The sequence below is a fragment of the Struthio camelus genome, chromosome 2, assembly GCF_040807025.1.
Source record: "Struthio camelus isolate bStrCam1 chromosome 2, bStrCam1.hap1, whole genome shotgun sequence".
In the NCBI taxonomy this organism is placed as follows: Eukaryota; Metazoa; Chordata; class Aves; order Struthioniformes; family Struthionidae; genus Struthio; species Struthio camelus.
The window spans coordinates 26,615,732-26,635,675 of NC_090943.1; the positions used below are offsets into that span (position 1 = coordinate 26,615,732).

A 19,944-nucleotide genomic window follows, 5' to 3' on the forward strand; every position below is an offset into this window, starting at 1 on the left:
TCCTGCAGACTGCCCTTCTAGTCTCACCTGGTGTGCTGGGCCCCTTTTGGGTCTCCTCTGCTTGTATTCCGAGGTGGCCTTAGGTGCCTCTGCCTACGTGTTGATACCCAGCTTGCCCCTAGCTACTCTGTTTGGTTCCAAGCCATCAGCGTGTTGAATGTCAAGAAGCCAAATAGAGAAGCTCGTAACCCTCTCTTTTGTGGGGCCTCCCGAATCAAAGGAGAGCAAGCAAGCCCTTACGTTGACTCGTAAGGGTCAGTAGTTTCTCAAAACAGTGGGGATATATGTTTTATGTTCTGAAAATAAATAGCAGAGCATGTATGTTATATGTCAACTGTAAACTTAAATCACCTCATAAATAGATGTTCACAAATGAAAAATTAGCTTCTTTGAATTAATAAAAATGCCCTGTTTCAAATATTAATGTTTCAAATTTTTCCAGGATATGTTCAGTGTCCAGTGGTGTCTATTTTACTTCTGTATGAAGCCAGTTCTGGTGGTTTGCATTAAAATCCATGTGAAAGGGATACCACCAACTTAGTCAATTTTGTAAAATAAGCTCAAAGATATTTCAGAAACCAGACTGCCCCTAAGTCCCTAAGGTACGATTAGTGACTTAACAATAACATTGCTTATTTCAGAAATCTCTTTTTCATCCTCCACTTGCTATGTAAGGAAAATAATTAAAATAACTCTATACAAAAGTCTTGTGAAAGCACAAAGTATGTATCTCTTTGAGTTTACAGTACTGTTATTGTAAGCATTACTTGAACGGATAAAAATACTCTGAGTGAGAATTATATGCTGTGACATTCCTTTAAACTATTTATTATAATTTACAGAACTTCCAGTGCCTTTTTTTGATCACTTTTTTTTTTCTTTTGGGCACACTATGCTTCCAGATCTTCCTTTAGAAACCTTTGTTTTGCGGACAGTGAAGTGGGGCAGAGAAACCTTACTGGTGAGAGCATGTAATCTACTTGTGTGTGGTGTGAAAAATAGAGGCGTTTCTTCCTATTGATCTTTGTTATCAGATCCCGTGCGCAGTACCAGTCCTGGTCTAAAGTGTCTTGACAAAGGTGAACAAAACATGATGCCTGATGCCGTGAAAAAAACAAGGCACTTGTAATGAAGAGATCGGTTGGGCTCCAGAAGCTCTGACTTGGTGTGCAAGTTTACATCCACCTCTGCTTTTATGCATATCTCTTTGTTCATACTGTGTGTGGGGGGGGTGGTATTTATACATGAAATGGCTCTTGATGTCCTCTTCTTGCTTTTATTTCAGCGAGGACAGGTTCAGAGAAGTGTCAGGAAGTGGGCAAATATGTTTCAATCAAATAATCAACCACATCCCAAAGTCTAGCACTCTTGAACATGTGTGTTTATCACCAAATGCCTGCAAAATTAGAATATAAGGCACCAGTAAGATGATTAGGTAGTAGCAAATGAGGACTTTCTATAGTGCAGCGTTGTTGGGTAGTGCCGGAGAAGTTTCAGTTTGAGAAAACTCATCATAAATGAATTTATGTGCCCACCCAGATTTATTTTAATTAAAATCATCCATGAGTCTTGGCTATTGCTTTGACTACTAAGTACTTACAAATGGGCTTAATAGACATGTTTGTTTTTTCCGCAGCTGTAAAAATACCTATTCTGCTACATGATTTTTTTTTTCATCTGATTTATTTAAATAGAGTTAGGTAAAGATGCAGTTTATAGGAAAGGTTAAAGGGTCAAAATTGTATTTAATTAACTTATACCCACTTGGGAAGCAGCCAAGGTAAAAGAATGCACTGAAAGTAAGCTTCAAATAATATGAAATCTTTGAAAAGGACTAACCACCTTTGGTGAAAGGCTTTCCTGTTCTTAACCTTGTGTCATTTAAACTATTTAAATGAGCTGTGCAAAACCTTACATTTATTATATAATGGAGCGTCAAAAAAAGATTAAATATTTCTTGCAGTTACAAGAAAACTGATGCTATGGCACTGAAAGCAAAGCCTTTAGTGCTCTGTCTGACCATGCTACCTGTTCTTGCGTACCAACAAAGCGCATAGTATGTCACACCTGGTGTGACATCTATTACTTTTCCCTTGTGTATGGAACCTCTCAAGTGTGTGAGACTGCTTGTGTTAAAAACATAGAAGTCTTTCAAAAAAAAACAGGAGTGTGGGAAAAGCCCCCATAAAATCTGAAGGAGGCCTGATTTTTAAAGATGCTCCGAGGTGTGTTCATGAGAAGTACCTCATGTTGCGTTTCCCAAATCACGTGTTATAATTGAGTAGCTTAGCCGTACACATGGAAAAGGTCTTATCTCGGATACAGTGGGAACCCTGAGAAACAAAATCACTGAGCTCCTTTGTGATTTCTTTTTATACACTAGATAGGATATCCTCATTTCTGTATTGGTGTCCTGTAGAGCTGCTAATTCTGAAACATTTTTTTCCATTTAATTGTCAGAGTTTGCACTGTGGAAATATTTCTGTGTCAGAGCGCCATACGATTTTTTATATAAAAACAGGACTGGCAGGGAAAAATGCAGCTAGCCTGAAGCTGCCAGTAACCATTTCTCTTGTCGCAGATTTTCAGCAAGAATCCCAAGCGAGAGTTGTATAGGTGAAAGGATTGAACAGCTCTATGGGGATTCACTAAGTAGCAGAGGAGCCTATGGGGAATCAGCGTGGAGGCAAGCAACATTGCATATAGACACCACTGCATTTCCTGAAATGGGCTTTTTCTCCCCTGCCTCATTCTGGTCTTCTAAAACTGTTGTGTTGGGAAACGATCCCAGTTTGAAAAGGTCACCCTGAAAGACTTCCTGACCTCTCTGTCAATACCATTGTATGGCATTCATGGTGTGGTTGGACAGTATAGCCAAAGAGCTTTGGACATAATGGCATTTGGAAATATATTTCAAAATTTAAATATGTCTATTACTTAAGCTTGCCATTAATTTAATATACCATAATTGTGGGAAAGTTTCTTGCGATTCAGCATGTGAGGTCTACATTCTGTCTAATTTTATGTATGCTTAAGGGTTGCAGTGCTGTCCTAAAGAATTTGTTTTAATTGACATGACCACTTTGGCATGATGCTCAGGCTCTGAAAAGCCACAGCAGCAAATAGAACCTATTACCAGATGGGTCTTACAAATAGCAGCTTTCAGCTAGAAGCATCTTTGCTATCTAGAATGCAATTGTAATGATGTCTGCTCTGTCAAGCTAAAACAAAGGCTATCATAATTCTGCATTCCAGATTAATTAAGAATTCCTTGCTGGTTTGAAAAGTACTCTCTTCATTTTGGAAAAAAACTGTAGGGAAAAGATACACAAAAAAACCCAGAGGTGATTCATTTTCTCCTCTCCAGAGACAAACTAACAAACCTAACTTCATCCCAAACTACTGTAGATACTTTTAGACTACTATATTGATTCTGGTAATGATAAATACATTTGTACTGGTCTCTTAATGTTTAGGATTTACATCTGTGGGAACTAAGGTAGTTTAGTTTACAGCTTTGTTGATCCCTTGTAGAGGTGTCCTTAATTTCTGAGGTGTCTTTGTTTCTTTAAGTCAACTAGCAAAATTGTCCACACCAATCCCACAACTATCCTGTAGCTACTCTGCAGTGATTACACTAAAAGCCTTACATTTGTTCCAGGAGCACTTATTTTCAAGAAGCAACTTGGCTAATATAAACAATCACATGTATACAAAATGCCCTATTTTTTTTTTAAGTACCTATCTTTGCATGAGATAGCCCTTAATTTTCTGGAGGAGGTGAATGCTAATGAGTCATCTGGCAGGCATTTAGGATATCATATGTCATTTTCTCCAGCAGACCTTGCTGCAGCAGGATACCACCCTGGCAGCTCTGTGGGCTGTGCTGGTACCTTCCCAGGAATCAAAGGGCTGCACCTTATGTGCATCTGCATTTGCACAGGGTTCGATCAGCTAAGTGTGTATCTGTAGTTTAGCAGTGCCCATATACACATCACTTCACAAAACATACAGAAAAAATACACCTGAGATTCAAAGGGAAAGCCAGGAATGATTCTCTTAACTTCAGGATTTCATGGTGTATTGGAGCGAGGGAGAGGAGGGAAATGGTCATGCCCATCATCACATATGGCGTTTGAGTTGGTTAGCTGTTGTGAGTCAGATAGAAGAAGTGTACTGATGTTAGAGTTGACAGATAGCCCTATTAAATGGCAGCAGCCATCAGTCATAGGATTGGCAGTCAGTAGGTTTCATTCATGGTGTTTGGATTAAGGCATAATCGAGCTGGTCTCCCTGAACTCTGGGCTTACATTCTTCATTCAAAGCTAGATAGTAAATACCATAAATAGTAAATGCCCTTTTGAAAGTCTCTGAACTCTGGGTAAATATATCTTGAAGCGTCACAATCTGTTAAAGGTCTCTTTGGATCTGATGGCAGGCCAGAAGCATATTGCTAAAAACAAAAACCAACCAAAGAAATCCCAAAAACTTTCAATCAGAAGCATGGGCACTCAGCCATCTCATGTTTGTTGCTCCCCTGAAACTTGTACGGGAGATTATCCATATTAGGCAATCTTAAGGATGTTCCTCGATCTTTTGAGTATAGTTTTCTTCCTTTTCATCAGTAGGTCATTATGCAACAGCTTCTGTTTGCTTCCCTAAGTGGCCAGCTACGGCAGATTTCACTGTGCTTCTGGATACCTGAAAATAATTAGCCATTTGTGAGTTGGGAAGTGTCTTCAGACTTTACAAAGTGAAGCTGTGCTATAAGTAATGCGCTGGAGAACTGCTGTTCATGAAAAATAAGGATGTAATTCCGCAGTGTTGTCTTTGCAGGCAAAAGCAGCATGATAAATTTCTGCCCAGCTCTACCTCCTCGATTCCTTCTTGCTCCCCTACCAGTTTGCAGTCCCTTTAGCTGTTCTGGTGCAGCTCTTTATAACTGGCTCACCGAAAGGTTCTAGGTTAAAAATAATCCCTTGTCATATATTTTTAGTGATCCAGTGTAAACTGGATCCCACAGACAGTTCTGGCAGGACAAAGAACTGGAGGACAAGTTGCTGGGTAGCAATGATAATGACTGAATTTCTTAAGCTGCTTTGCCTCAAGGAGGAGGCGCAGTGGAAGGGTACCACAGCTCAACTGACTTGCACCCAGTTTCTTGGGATTCAGTCTCCAGCCCCTTTGGCCCTTCTGTTTAGCAAGAGAGTGCAATGAGAAGATCTCTCACCAGCTCCTCCTGGTGCTCCTTTTCTCCAAAGAGAGGTTCAAACCAGTAACAAACCCATTAACTGAAGCATTAATGGCTGTACATTGTCTTCCAACAGATATTTCCTGTTCTGAGTTCTGTTATATGCAACTGAAACTGATAGGCTTTTTTGTTTGTTTTTCTTGGAAATATTTTAATTAAGCTACAGGCAAACTTTGTTCAGGCATAGCATTTGTTCATCTGTTTTACCGTAGAGAGTTGATGCTACAGCTGAGGTAAGGATGCTGTTGTGCAAAGCACTGGCAAAAACTGTAAGTTTAGGTTCTCTCATTATAGATCCAGGGAGACAGCATGCCTCCAGTTCATATTTAATCAGTTTTTCTTTGGCAAGCTCTTTTTGTTAGTATCAGGGCAAGAAATATAACATTTGAGATACATCAAGATGATCGCCAAAAAAAAAGGGGGGGGGGGAGGTTGAGGCTCGTTTGGGTTTCTTGCATGCTGGAATCAATTTTACTACTGATAGAATCATGAGTGAAAATTTATACCCTTATAGCATTTAATTTCAGAGAAGACAAATCTTTAAGCCATTAAAAATATAAATAACATACTGGAACCCTGCAGTTCACATTTGGAAAAGGAAAAACAAACAGGAGGGTGCAAGAAGTTGTAAGGATTTGGCAGTTTGTCAAGTTTGAGAAGTATATTCTTGCAAATAAGTAGCACTAGTATTTCTCTAGTCTTGATGTGTACCAAAATCTACATCTTTCCTTTTTGTTGTAATAAGGATTCTATGGCTTTGCTTGCAAACTATATTGAGCTCAGTAACACTGCTATTTTTGCAGTATCTTCGTCTGAAGTATTCGTTTTCCCAGAGCTCGCTCACAGAGGGTTGTGCTTTATTCTCAAAAACTAGAAGACATGTAGTAGATTCAGTCCTGGCCATTTTTCATGTGAAGCCCTATTCAAATGGTAATTGAAAAAGGCTTTGTGGACTTTGTTCTCAATTCAAAGAAAAAAATTCAGCTGTGGGCAGCTAGGGTAGTAAAGAATTTTTTGCTGAAAGACTCAGAGAAAACTAATTTGGAAGTTACCCAGCCACTCAAAAGTTAAAGATACACCCTCAAATCAACTGTGAAGCCAATCATGTTATCAAATATCATTGGAAGTGAATATAGTTAATAAAATATTACAGTGAGGATCAGGACTTGCAGTCCTTTTTTCCTAGCAAGATGTACTATGAAGGAATTCATTATAATATCTGGAGGAGATCTGTGTGCAAAGTGTGCATGGTTGGTTTGCGATTATTGATATGCATATATGCTGCTTAGCAGCTAGGGTCTGATTTCAGGGTAAGGCTACGCTCTGCAGCACCAACCTCCCACGTCGGGCTGTCAGGCGCAGGGTCACAATGTTCCAGGTGACGACTGTCGGGCTTTTTGCACTATTCTCATACATAAAGGCCCAATTTGAAAAACTCACAGTCCGACTAAAGGTTTCAATGAGCTCGAAAATTTGCAGCTGTTTTAATATGGCATTTTTATTAAATTTTAACTGAATTTATGTACTTTGAACTGTTGGGGGCTCCAGCTAAAATTGGGCACTCATTTTGCTAGGCAGTCTAAACTCAGAGGCTGAAACGTAACCCAGACAAGGCAGAGCTAGCAGAGGGATAAAGTGCCTTGCCTAAGGCAACATTCAGTAGCGAAGACAAAACCTTGGTTTCGTGATGCCCAGGCCCATATCTGCTGCACCGTGGACCTCTCACCTTTAATAGGATTATGTAATTTTCTTTAATGTGCACTCATAAAATTGTTTTATTCATAAGTTTGTGTTACTATGCTGCTGATTAATTTCTTGGCTAGTTTACAGTCCTTGTCTAGCACTCGCTTCTTTTAGAGTCATTGCCCCCTGCCCACCACAAAACCCGCCCGTGACCTTGCAGACACCTCCTTGTGCGCAGATTACTTTTTGTCTGGAGTCAGGGGCTCTGCACAGAGGCAAAGTCCCTCTTGCCAAAAAGTCTTTGCTGGAGGAGGAATTCTGAAAACAGTAACAGGTTTGTATATAATCTATATTATGAGTCATGTGTTAGACCGTGACCTGTGGAGAAGAATACACAGCAATATTCAGCCTCAGAGCTGGAGTCTGGGAGGTCCAGTGTGGATAAGAATGCAAACGCAGTAGCTAAGACAGAGCAGAATAGAGCAGGAAAAAGTTAATCAGTAATGTTTTGTTACATATTTGTCAAATGTGGTTTACTTTCAAAGACTGGTAGTAGTTATTATTAAAATGTGTAGGTATCTCATACAGTACCATGCTCTGTGAATGAGTAACAGCCATCAGTCACCAAGCTAATCCACAGTTCTCATTTAAGCATTAAATTAAATAAAATTTTGCTAAAGAAATGTAAACTGAATTGGAAAAGATGTGGCCTGTATGAGGGGAGGAAGGTGAGGATTTTTTTCTGAAAGTTGTGCTCCATCCTATGAAAAAGACTGGAAGTCACATTCATATGGTATTTGGTAAAGGAGATTACATCTATGTTTGGGTCACACAGCTAACTTGCACCCGTTTAGTTAAGGCTTTTAAAATATATAGTTAGGGCAGTGCAAAATGCTGAGTTAACACTGTAAACTGACCGTGACAACACAGGCTCTGGCACAAGCTGACATTAAATAGATTTAATAATTCAACTTTAATAAACTCATGAAAGTTAGTGTATTAAACTCATGAAAGTTAGTGTATAGGCATATCATAGGGAAGAAGATACTTTGTTTCAGTCCTATTTTAGAAGTCATGCAAATCCACCATTTTTTTGTGTGTTACAAAGTACTTGAACCCAAGAATCACATATAAGCCTATCCTAAAAAATATTTTTCTCTAACCCTTCTCAGTTCGGAAAAAAATGTAGTTTTTCTAGTGTCAAATTTATTTTTAATAAATTTTTAATCACAGCCTTAAGTTCTGCCTCTCTCGTGTATTTTGGGGCATAGGTAACTAGATAAAACTGAAGCCTAGCAGAAAGCAGATTTAGTAATCTTATAGATAGCCCACTGAACAGTGTTTCTCAGGAAACCACAAACAAGATATAGTCCATAAAAGAAATGCCTTCAACTGAGGTAGGCTATATACTGAAATAGTCACCCCATCTTTGAGCTAACACCTCTGAAGATATGCGGAGAAACTTAACGGGCAGCAGTCTACCAAGCCTTGTCCATGGAGTAATGCAGAGCTTGAGCTAACAATAGTGCAGATCATTTATTTTTCATATATTAGAACAACTGCATTTCTTTTATGTTTCAAGAAAAAAAACAACTTCCTTCAGAAAGACAGCACTTTACACCGTGCAACAATTCCACATTTTAAAGCATGTATTTTTAGAAATGATTTTGTCTGTACGCACTCATTCCACGCGCAGACTCATACATGCACCTTATGTGCATGTTTGTGCTCGTGCACATGTATTATAAACACATAATAAAATAAGGGGTGTATGTATGTATATGTATGCGTGCATATATATATCAATACATGTATTTGAAGGGGGAGAAGAATTTATGGGAGGCTGGTCAGATTTAATTTGTCTGCTTGTATTTAGCACTTAAGGGCTTATATACTCAGTTAGCTCAAAAGTGTGAAGTACTCCTTGCTTATGCCTCAAATCAGAAATGCATGAAGTGCAGCTGCAGAGATAATACATTCTCCCCAAAGGCTTTGGCTGAGCAAATTAGGTGTCAATGGGGTGCCTGCGCAGGCAGTACTCTCTCTAATTAGTCTCTTGAGCCTAGTTGGTGGCGGGTATAAGATGATCTAATCAATTGGTCTGCGTCTGATGGTACGTGTAAAAATCCTAGCAGGCAGAGCTGTCTCCCACAGGTCACTCACCTGCACAGCAGGAACGCTCATTTTCATTTTTCATCTCTTCCATCACATGATGCTGACAGTTGGTTTTAAGAAAATTGAAGCCAAAAAATATCTAGTTCATAGGGCATGTAGGTCGAAATAAAGTTGCATTATGGGTATTGGTGAACCAATTAATTAATATTTATAGCAACGAGTTGTATGTAGATATTTTCTGAGTACAAATAGTATCGATAATGTTTGGTTGCCTTTTTAAAGTGATTTTTCTAACAAAGCTAGGAAGAAAAGGTGTGGGGGAAAAAAATCACCTGTTAATAATATACTGTTCTAGAGAGGATGAGCAGTACCTGTGGCGTGTGCATATCTGGTGGAGGGAGAAGCAGAAAGAAGATATTGTTGATGATCTTAAAAACCCTTACATTTCATCTCATAGAGAATACAGTACTCCTGGTTGTCAACTCACATTTCTATTTAAAATCTGGTGTCGTAGAATGAACACTCTAATAATATTAATGCCAAATCAGCTGCAACATAAATAGGCCTGCATTGAATGTGCTTTGCGCGCTAAGGACGCTGCAGGAGGACAGCTCCGCCCTATTTTATAATTTATACAGAAATTAAAAGCACCTAGAGAACGAGGCTGATGCTGCCAAAAGGAGCATTGAATTGGTGATACGCATTTTTAAAGGAAAGGACTTTCTTTTTATTAATTAACAATAAATATTTTGGACGTCAGGGCCCTTTAGTCACCCTTCTCTGCCTCATGTCTTGAGAGCAGGACTAGTATTTGAATTATAGGCTTTAGTATCCCTTCCTGGAATCACTGTTACACCAACAGCTACCACATTGTAAAGTTAGCCTTCGCCTATTTTTAAGGTGGACTGATACTTTATTTTATCCCATTTGGGATCTATGACAAACAGGATGCAAGCAGCCAATGATTTCTCTAGATAACGAACATACAACTGAGTTGCTTGATTTGCTCACTTGATATTTCAAACGTATCATTACCTTGTGTGTAATCTTCTATTAGTTTTAGTAGAGACATCGTGAAAATCAAAACTAACTGAACTTGTGGTGAAAAAAATACAAATTCACTTTTAAGGCAGTCTGTTATACTTTTTTTTTTTCAAGGAGATCTGAAAGAACGCTATTTTGCTCTTGGGAAATCACAAGTTGTAAATGTTCCATTTAACAATTTACGCTTTTATAAGCAAAGCTGTGACCAGAGGCCATAAACACAATCTGCCAAGTCGCCAAGCAAAACTTTGATTTGAATTATCAGGAAAACGTATTAAATTCCGGGCAAGGATATTTCTAAAATATATCTTTAAAAGACCTGCGAGCGTGGAATACTAAGCCACCAGGGAACTGAACTGCAGCCCTGTAAGGAGACCTCTCCTTCAGGAACTGCCTCAGGTCTTAACTGTGTGAACAACTGATGTTTCAGTTCAACAGCCAAAGTGAAAAAACACTGTTTTTTTAATAAAAAGATTGGTTCATGCCAATCTAAAATTTCATACTTCTTTTGTTGTGTTTTTTCTGCTGTGGAAAAATAGACGCTCTCCTCTTCCTCCAAATTAGGGGAGGTGGCTATTTGAGATGACACAATGAATTTCCTTTTAAACAACCTAAAAACCAAGAGAAGGAGATCTTCTGTCCCATAGCCCAATGAGTGCAATGGTCATCTCAGAAATGGCATATCCATGCTGAATGCCTTCTGCTGCCAGAGGGTGTTAAAACCCCTGTTTCCCATTTCCCAAGAGAAGGCCTTTAACTACTAGGGCACGCTGAGGTAGAGGGAAGGGATTTCAGCTAGTCACTCCACTTTGAATCAGCAATAAATATTTAGTGCGTAAGGGACTCAAATGCAAGCCTTATATAGTCCTAGGGAGTGTCCTAGCCACCGGACGTCCAGGGATCACGTGAGGATTTTATACCGAGTGGAATTGTCTCAGCAGCCCAAATGAGGGATTCTGCTGCAGAACATCCTGGCCATCAGGGCGCTGGTCTGAGCAGCGGGAGACCTTGGTGCACACCTGGTTCCTGAACGGGGCAGACAGTGGATTTGAACAGTGAATTTGAACACAGTGGATTTGAACACTACGGGCAGCCATTTGGTAATTCTGCTCTCACTATGTCTTCTAGCTTTCCCCAGCCAGAGCCATCTTGGAAATTTCTCACAAAATCACTTTTATTCCAGCAAGTTTATTGTCTGTTCTAGTCTAAAACTTTTCATGTGTAACATGCAGGCAGTCAGAGGTGGTGAGAGCTGCGCTGCCCATCTTACTGTCCCACAGATGGTCAGCTACACCGGAAAGCAGTGGCCTCAGCTGTAGCGATGGCATGTCAGACCCCGGCAGAGCTGAAGATGTTAGAGTTGCAATCACAGAATTGCCAGCTGCCTTACACTGAGCCAGAGCAGGAAAACAAGCGGGATTCGGCAATCTTCCATGCACATTTATAACTTTGGCTCTCTCCTTTCTTAGCCCACTGTGTTCTGCCCTTGGTCTGTGTTGACTCTGGCCATGGTTGCCAATATGCTAAGATTTTTTTCCCCATGTTATGTGGTGGCAGCTGCCCATTTCTTCATTTCTAAGGAAGCTTGTAACGTTATGGGGCTTGATTCTGAAAATGCCAAACTTCTCATGAAGATATTCATCATCTCATAGGCTTGGACCCTGCCCTGGAGAAGACGTAAACAGCTTTGCATGCAGAGCCAAAACTGAAGACAGAAAATGTAATTTTCTCACTGGAAAATTCTAGCACATCCCCGAAAGAGGTGTGATGCTGACCTCCTTTGGAAATTGCTCTGAGGCCCAGTGATAGAAAGGAAAAGTTCTATATCATTAATATAATTTTTAATGTGGGCATATTCTCAAATCTGACTAATTTGGTAACTCTCGGGAAAACTGTCTTTGTCTGTTATCCAGATCATTTTGTCACCTGTCCTTTGTGTACCTGTTGCTTATGCCAGGTGCTGGATGGAAGTCCAGCAATTTGAGCTTGGCCTTAAATCAGGCCAGCTGTTCTGGGGCTGGGCAGATGAGGCTTCCACACCTGTAGTGCGGGTGGCAGGGTGGTAACATGCAAGCTCAACATTGAAAAAGGAGCTTGGGGATTTTAGTTACTTCTTTAGAAGGAAGAGGCACTAACAGGGTCATCCCTAAAAAGTGTTTGTTTTAAGGAAGGGGAACTTGGGAGATATTGTCAAGAATGTTTCACCACTTAAGCATTTCTGAATTTCTGTGTGTTCCACACTTTCTTTTTCCTTTTACGTTTATGGAAAGGTAAACTAAATGAGTCAATTCTAATGCATTCCCTGAAACAAGATTTACTGGGGCTTCAGGCAAACTCCAGAGGAAAGTGGGACTGTCATGTGGAATAGACATTCCACGCAAACGCCAAACGTGATTAAGAAACAACGCAAGCAGGACTCAAGAGGTGGTAGACTAAGCTCCAAGAAGGCCTGAGAAGCTGCTGTGCATCATTAAGAACAAGCTTTTGTTAATGCAGTTCATGTATTCTGGTGCTTAAAGGGCAGAACAAGAGCTCTCAAGGAACCACGGCAGGAACCCTGGAAATTATGAAAGTTAGATGTTGTATAGATGTTAGGCTGTTTTTATGAAAGCCACAATTCAAATTTGATGCTTGAAGCTGCAGATCAGAGCGGATGCCTTGTTTTTCTCCTGCTTTTGAAATGAGGGCTAGACTAAATTCACTGGCACCTGCATCCAGTTTGACTGAAATAGTTTTAGGATATGCTAATACAAACCAGTTCTATGCTCAATTAATATTTATTTTTAAGTGCTTTCTTTCTTAAATGCTAAAATTGCTCTATATCTGACTCTGTTCCTGCAACATTTTAGAATGTAAGAGGTCTGTAGTTCTAAATCTTTGGTCTTGAAAAATGCTGTAAAACAAATATATTTTGAATGTTAGAAAATCTCAGAATTTCTCAGAATCATCAGAAAAAAAGAAGTCTCCCTTTATTACTTAGCACAGAAAGCTACTTGGACATTTATTTAAGAACTAAATACATTAATTATAAAACTTCTTATATGTTAAAGGAGAGTTGTTTTATTTCTGTATATTAATAGAAAAACACACAAATAAAGGCGAATGTTTTCACATGCAGTGTGTACCAAGCAGCTCCATAACCAGGTTGTGTTTACAGAAGTATTTGTGACTTACTCCAAGGTACCCTTAAATAACTCTTGGAGAGCAAAGCGCAGGAAAACTTTTCTTGAACTAGTCCCAAGCATTGCTGCAAAAGTGTTCACTAAGGACTCCATGAGCAAAGGGACAAGAAGCGCTTGTAAATGCCTCGAGCTGTGCCAGCAAATGTGCTTTGGATGTCTGTCCTTTGTTGGTGTCCTCATAACTGGCTTTGGACTAAGCTACTTTTTTAACAGGTTAAAAATCACTGAAAAAAGCAAGTCATGAGGTGTATTATAACTTATATTGTTTCCTTACAGGATTAAATTTACCAGTTTGGAGGAGGGAAACAAAAACCTAATGAGGAGGCCAACACCAGGAAGGAACCGTGGCCTGTTTCCTTTCTTTTTCTATGGTGGATTTCATTCGAAAGAAAATTGAAGCTGGCAAGACCCTGTTTTTTTCCCTGCAATTTATTTAAAACCTTGCACGCATTTGGATACCTTGTGATTTCAGAGAACTATGTGAAGATTAAGCTTTTGCGTACTGATACATGGCATGTAATCTTTCAGTCTTTTGTGTTTGATTTTGTTTGATTTTCCACTGCCACGCTGCATCTTTGTAAAGATTTTTATGCTTTCACCAGCAACGTCTTAAATACATTAAGACAACATATTTGGTGTTCACACTTCTTTGGTAATGACTATACAAAAAGCCAACAGTGGTATAAAGGAATGTGTGTTTTCTTTGGGAGTTGTGCATATTTTGCAACCAATAGGAAGATTATTTCTGCCAGAGCAAGCCCAACGTTTCAGATTGGCTGACAATTATAGATAGCACCTTGCAACTATTCCTAAAGTATTGTTGGGTTGTTTCGTTTTTCATTATCTCTTTAGACCACTCATATCCATTATAAAAAAATGGCAATAATTGCATGTGTACTTCAATACTCTGAATTTGGTTACTCTGCTTAGGCTATGTAGCATGCCAGTTGTCAAAATAGGCCTGTGAGAAACACACAGCAAAAATGATGAGATGTACTGAGCTAGCAGATACACGATGAATTCTTTATGCTTTTATTCCCTTTAAGACTATTTCTTTGGTTTATGGGTCTTGGCTACATCTCTCTGTTTTTCCTCACACTGTTTACCTTTTGGAATGTTTTCTTGCAAAGAAAACAAAGAGATGGTGAAACGGTTCTGTTTAATTCAAGGCGGACGCTAAGGTGCAGAAAAAGTTTCACCGAATGAGCGATTAAATCTAGCTGTGTTACTTTGCCTCTTTCAAAGCAAAATGGAGAATTTTGCTTATCCTAAATTGTTTGCTGTTCCACACCACAGCACCTTTCAAGTTATTTTCCATAGGTATTCTGATCCGATTGGAAGACACTACCAGATACTGTGTCTTTAAATAGCTTTTCTGAATGAGTGATGGCAAGCTTTGCAAGCAAGGAAGTCGTGTGGTTTAAAGGAAGAAAGCCCCTGCTACATTTGGGTTGGGGAGAACGTTGCGTTCGGGGGTGTAATAAAACTGCCCTGATCACATACAATGCTTTGCATTCAGAGAGAATGGGGTACGGCGCAAAAACCACTCTTGAGTTATAGTCCTGCTTGGACAGAAACGCTTGCTAGGCAATATTATTCTACACATAAATTTGACATCCTTTGCTCGCTGGATGCATTGAATTACATTTTTAAGAAGTGTGGTAACACTTCGGTTAGCATTCAGTGTTTAAAAGGAGAGGGAAAGGATTTGCACTACTGCCATCTTATTAAACTCCAGCAGTGTTTAATAAGAAAAGAACACCCAATAAGGCAAATCCTTGAATGCTCAAGTAGCTATGAAAGGCCTCTTAAAGAACTAGGATATGAGTCTACGCTTTCAAAGAGTTGAACCGTGGAAATATTCTCAATATTTGCACAGCCATTAAAACACAGTTTTCCCCAATGACATCTCTGTTTCAGGATCTGGTAAAAGCCATCTGAAAGCCACTTTCAGTCACAATCCTATTTAGAACTTACTGCAGTTTTTCCCCTGTGTTTATGAGGGGAAAAAACTGACCACTGAACTTTTGAATTTATCACACACTAAAACTGCCTTAGACGTGGTTTGTTTAGGTTTCATGATTCTTTTTTTTGTAAGAGAAAAGTCTTTTATACATTATCTTTGCTACTTAAATCGTGTGCAGTTTGATGATTAAAATTAGCTATTTTTAGAAAAAAAAAATTGCTGCAAAAATCTGAAGAATTTTTGAAAATGTAACAAAGATTTCAATGAGGAATATAAGGGTAGTTTCATAGACACATCTATTTTGGCAGCTTAAATTGGGAGGCAAGCAATTATGCTGCTCAACAAAAGATCTGAAGGTTTAATACAGAGAGTAATTCCTCAACTGTTCCCACAAGCCTAGCACACTACTATCCACAGTGAATCATGTACAGTGTTTGCTTAAGGGGTGTGGGGGTGTGGGTGTGTGGGTGTGTGGGTGGGTGTGTGGGTGTGGGTGTGTGTGTGTGTGTGTGGGTGTGTGGGTGTGTGTGTACACGTGCGTGTGAGATTATTTTCTCTGCCCCATTCCCATTTTTAAGCAATCACTGAAATAATGAAAGTTGGTCCAAAAATCTTCAACTCAGTTGCCTGAAGGAAAGTGCATAAATATCAAGATTCCTAAATAGTAACTTCATTTTCAAAGGTAGCAGGGTTATCTCAGCTATCAATCAGTTAAGGAGAGACCAGGATCTCTGAAAATGAGCCCAATGACTTATGCACCTCCTTGGAGGCCGCCAAGGCTGCCTGTGGGAGTGGGGAGTGCTCTTCTCCTGCGGGGGCTCTCCACGCAGAGGGGACCCAGCCTCTGCAAGCTGGTGCTGGTTGCAGAATACACCTCCAGATCATGAAAGCTACTGGGAAGCCTCACATTTTTTGAGAAAGTAGAAGCTCCTTTGTCCAGGGGGCTGACTGTACAGCCTTATTTTCTTCCTTCTCCTTCCAGAAGAGCCCTTACCTGCCTCATTAGCCTGATGCGACACCTGTCAGTTAGGCCCCTCAATAGCTCGCCCACTTCTCCAGCATCTTGGAGAAGCAGTGTTGGTCTCCACAGCTATTCTCGGTGCTGCTGAATGGACTTTTGCCCTGCCAGTGTTCTTCTGACAGCTCCATCAAAAATCAGTAGCGTTCCCCTCTTTTCCTCTCATCCTTCCTAGATCAGTTCTACACAGGATCTCCAAAGGGACAAGAAGACACCACCTGGCCTTCCAGACGTGCTGCGGGTGCTGGGAATGCACAATTTCATACCTTCTTTCATTAGGTCAACAGTCAAAAGTTGGCTTAAGTGACCAGCAGTCTCTGGGGCACAGTCCTCGAGAAACTGTAGGGTTCACTCAGTGTCGATAGCCGGCAGCAGCACAACTTTCGTTTTCTTGCCATGTGGCTGGGCTCCAGCAGATTCTTCCCGATAATGCGGAGGGGATGTGGAGGGAATGTGGCTTTGCTGAGAGAGGGAAGAGCAGCCACAGGGCAGCAGGTGCAGGAGGCAGATAAAAGTGGGAGGGCATGCTCCAACTCCGTGATTTCTAATGTTAAGTGACTGGGGAAGGGCGGATGGCGATAGAGATGGTCTGTGTGATACGGGGATTTCTCTCAAGTTCACAAAACCTGACTTTACAAGTCAGCCAGCTGGAGATGGCTTAGTCCCCACTCCCGCTGGGTTCAGATCAGCTCTCATCCCTCCCAGTGGGCACCACGCTCCTCAGGACATTCTGGCAGCATCAGCCTCATGTTACTGCATAGTATCCCCACTGGTTGGGTCCTTTTAACTGTTACTACCGGTTTTAAACAAAGCCGTCTTTTAGGATAATAAATCAGTCCACACAACACTGAAAATTCAATCTGCAGTAGACAGAGGCACTGAGGTTTTTGTTTTCTCTTTGGTGAACAGGGGTCCTTGGACTTCAGACTCCTGTGGAAGGAAGTCACGATAAAAAATTTCCTGTGGGCCAGTGGGTAACATAATCCCTGTGTGCTCTGTGTAAGTGCACACAACTGAATGTGTAGTCAATGCTCTGGTATGCTCATATACAAAATACTCATCTGTGAATATTATTGGTTTTGTAATCTTTGTTATATAACATGTTTAGGCTGTACAGACTGGGGAGCAAAATGCTGGCACCCCATATAAATAGAATTATGTTGCATTACTGAGCATAACAATACTCTCCCCTACCAGCATTTAGGTGGACTGACTGTATGTTACTGCCTTGCATTTTTCACATAAGCAAAAAAAAAAAAATCTCAAAGTAAGGGATGCACTAATAATTCCCATCCCTCAAAATGCGTTTCAATGGTGCTGCATACAAAATCCCCGCTTGCCAGCTTCCATATGGATTTTTGTATGGTGCACTAAGAAGTGTTCTTTTTTTAACAAATAAAGGGGGGAGGGCTGGTACACGAAAACAATGTTAATGTAATTAAAAATATATAAATATATATATACTTCAGAAGAACAGCATAGTAAGCAGTACAGTAAAATAAATGTTGCATTATTTGTTACACCTTGTAATTTGTCTGTATTATGAAAGATGTAATGGTTTGTCAGCTGTAACTGTTGTTTTCCTGTAACATCATATTGAATAAAGTGTAGCAGAATCTCTCTTCTCCTTTATATATGTGGTATAGACCTAACCCAGGGGATTAAGCCTTTATTTTTTGTTCTCTGGAAAATGAACAAGGGAATGGTTGTAAACAACAGATTTTTAAGGAATGCAAAGTACTTAGAAGCAGGCAGGCACTAGACAGTAATTAGTCGAAAAGATTAGGCACTGATTCAGCCAAGCACATGAGTGTATAATCAAAGCTGCAAGGCAGTACTGGCTACACAGGGCACAGTTCTACACATAGTGCCTTTCTGCCTGCACTAGTTAGTACGTTAGTTATTTGGTGTCTCTTTCCATTTTGTTTTATGCTTGACAGAGGACCCGTTTATGGTACACTGGGATTTAATTACAGTGGTAGATGGGCCAGTTTTCTGTCCAAAAAAAAAAAAAAAAAAAAACACAGGCCTGATTTAGATATGTTGTCATAGGGAGAATAAACTCTGGTTTATTACAAATTCTCATGAAATAAGAACCAGAAAATTCTAGTGGAAAATTATGCAAAACAAGCATTATGCATTTTTCACAACTTAGATATGGGAGCCTGATTTATGTCTCTTTATAATTTGCATTTACCTTAATCAGTAAGTGTCTGCTGCTTTGGTTCTTAACTCATTTATTTGTGTGGTTTAGCATTAGATAGGCAAGCGCTCACTCACAGTGAGTATCATTAATAGGTGCCTTCAGTATTTTTCCCTCCTTTCCACTGCTTCTAGCTTTTTTGGTTCCCATCTCGCTAGGACCTATTTTAGACGGTGAGAGTTAAATCAATGATGCTTACACAGATCTGATTAGAATATCTGACTGAAATGGCAGAATATGCTGTTTTAGCAAATGCAGGAGTCTATAGGAATTTGTTGTTTTTTACCATCGTTTTGGTCTGGGATGGGAGATGGCTGGAGAGCAAGTGCTTGTACTTCCCTAGCTGATGGGAAAGCTACCGGAAGACCTAAATTTTGGTCTTTGCTCTCGCTAGTTAGGAGTGACTGAAGATTACAAGGTCTTCTTTAGAGCAAGCAGAATATAGACTTGATTGTGGGTCTTCAATGTCCCAGCTTTTTATCTTGTAGAATCATGTTCTGGCCTAGTTCTGATGGCAAAACAGTTAGCTCCTTTTCACTCTTAAACCTAGAAAATTGCCACAAAATGACATCAGCAGTACCCAGCAGGCATTGCATAAAAACAAAACAAGGAAACACATGCATGTTCAGCTATTTCTACTTTACCTGTAGTTCTCACCAGCCAGGGCAATTTTGGGAAGGTGTCGCCATTTCAGATCCTTGCTGAATGATGTGATCGCTCTGTTGAGTAGGTGATTTGATATTTGGTCCTCCTGACTCACTACCTGCATGACAGCTTTAGCCTACGAATCTCTCAGATACAAATAACCCAGAATTATTACCTAAAAGGGTTTGTATGTTTGAACACTGGGTACCAGGAAGCATATTCAGAGTGAGCTTTTAATTATGTAGTATAATCCTTAAAAGTCTCTTGACCCCCTTGGCTGCACTCCTAGCCTTTTTAGCTGCTAGGTTTTCTTCCTAAACTAGACTGGCTGCTACAGCAAAGCAGGAGATGCACTTACTAGAATAGCAGCCACCCCTCCCTAGAGAAAAGAAAAACCAGAGGGAAGGTGTTGGGAGCAACCTTGTGCCACTAGGTTAACACATACAGTTTCTAAATAATGGCTTTCCTTGTAAACCTTTGCAAAGTAAACCCTACAGCAGCGGAAAGGCTTGCTGCTACCAGTGGGGGGTGGTGGTAGGGACATTAGATTTGAGAAGCTTATATAGCACATGGGTGAGGATAAAGGGATACAAATCAGAAGGGGAGAAAAAAAAAACCCAAAGAGATTAAAAAAAATCCAGGGCCAAGTATTTACTGTTCATTCCCCTTGCGAGTGGTGTTATATATTGTCTGCAGTGAGTCATGCTGAGAGCGAGCCAGGCACAATAATAGCTGAGAGCAGTCCTGCAGCCCTTTCGTTATTGCCTGTGCTGGTTGATACTGAGTTGGGTGAGAGAAAGTGATTCCAAAAATCTTCCTTTTTTTTTTAATCTCTCC

General features: G+C 40.1%; 1 protein-coding gene across 7 annotated transcripts in view; it reads left to right on the forward strand.

Moving 5' to 3' along the window:
* CDK14 (cyclin dependent kinase 14) overlaps positions 1-17,877 on the forward strand; it is a 325,653-nt gene extending 307,776 nt beyond the window's left edge. For all 7 annotated transcript variants that reach the window (XM_068934789.1, XM_068934786.1, XM_068934785.1 and 4 more), the window contains one exon: positions 13,552-17,877. The gene's annotated coding sequence lies outside the window, so the exon portion shown is untranslated. The remainder of the gene's footprint in view (positions 1-13,551) is intronic.
* The last annotated feature ends 2,067 nt before the right edge of the window (positions 17,878-19,944 follow it).